Below are 1,835 nucleotides of genomic sequence, written 5' to 3'. Positions count from 1 at the left end.
CTGAGGAATGGAGAAGGAGTGTGTAGGAGTAACTACAGGGGAATAAAGTTGGCTATGAGAAAATTACTTTGTGTGACATCACTGACTCTTCACATGATTCCTGAATACACAGATTTAATAACCACAGTGACTATAAAATCCATAAAGCTTCCTGATTTCAAGACTCCCATCTCCTAATCTGATTAAAAATAAAATAAATGATAATAGAACTGAATAGAATAGAATACAACAAAGAACGTCAAATAAAATATAATACTACATAATAGAGCACAACAACAGCATGAAATAATATACAATAGAGTAAAACAATATTGAATTAAATAAATAGAATAGAATAGGATACCAGGTAGAATAGAATAGAATAGAATAGAATAGAATAGAATAGAATAGAATAGAATAGAATACCAGGTAGAATAGAATAGAATAGAGTAGGATACCAGGTAGAATAAAATAGAATAGAATAGAATAGAATAGAATAGAATAGAATAGAATAGAATAGAATAGAATAGAATAGAATAGAATAGAATAGAATTGTACAAATCAGAATGTAAAATATTAAAGTGGCAAAAGTCTTAAATTGATGTTTAGTACGAGCCTCAGGGTCTTTTGTGAATTTTTGAATTTAATTTAAATCTGTAGCATCCAATTAAAGTTATTAACTGATCCTCCAATCAGAAGTAGAGCATAAGACTGGGCCATGGTCGGGGTTACGCTTCTCTCTTTTAAGACTTTTGGGTCTCAGTTCTGAGCAATAATTGAAAGGCGTATTAACTTGTAGAAAAAAAGCTTATCCCTGCTATAGTCTTCATTATTCTATGAACTATAGATTATACTTCAAGGCTCTTCTCTGTTGTGGTGGAATGAACTTCCCCTAGATGTCCGTACAGCGGAGTCCCTCACTATCTTCAAACGACGATTGAAGACCTACCTCTTCCTGAAATACCTAAATTAGCACTTTCCAAGTTTGCCTTGTAGAATTCAAGAGTTATATTTATATTAAGTTTGTAATCTTGCGTACCAGTGTTGATTTATTTATTGCTAGCACTTTTGTACGTCGCTCTGGATAAGGGCATCTGCTAAATGGCGCAAATATAAATGTACTAATTAAGTACGAATTTATTAATCTTCTTCTTCTTCTTCTTCTTCTTCTTCTTCTTCTTCTTTCGGCTGCTCCCATTAGGGGGCGCCACAGCGGATCATCCGTCTCCATACCCCCCTGTCCTCTACATCTGCCTCTTTCACACCAACTACCTGCATGTCTTCCCTCACCACATCCATAAACCTCCTCCTTGGTCTTCCTCTTTTCCTCCTTCCTGGTGTCTCCATCCTCAGCATTCTCCTACTGATATACCCCATGTCCCTCCTCTGCACATGTCCAAACATCTCAATCTCACCTCCCTCACCTTGTCACCAAAACGTCCTACATGCGCTGTCCCTCTAATAAACTCATTTCTAATCCTGTCCATCGTCGTCACTCCCAACGAAAACCTCAATATCTTCAGCTCTGCTACCTCCAGCTCCACCTCCTGTCTTTTACTCAATGCCACTGTCTCTAATCCATACAACATCTCAGGTCTCACCACAGTCCTATAAACTTTCCCTTTCACTCTCACAGATACTCTTCTATCACAAATCACTCCTGCTATCACTCTTCTCCACCCACTCCACCCTGCCTGCACTCTTTTCTTCATTTCTCTAACACACTCTACATTACTTTGCACTGTTGACCCCAGGTACCTGAACTCCTCCACCTTCTCCACCTCTTCTCCCTGCAACCGCACCCCTCCACTGCCCTCCCTCTCATTCACACACATGTACTCTGTCCTACTCTTACT

The sequence above is a fragment of the Silurus aristotelis genome, assembly GCF_946808225.1.
Source record: "Silurus aristotelis genome assembly, chromosome: 10".
Taxonomy (NCBI): Eukaryota; Metazoa; Chordata; class Actinopteri; order Siluriformes; family Siluridae; genus Silurus; species Silurus aristotelis.
This window is presented reverse-complemented; position numbering follows the sequence as displayed.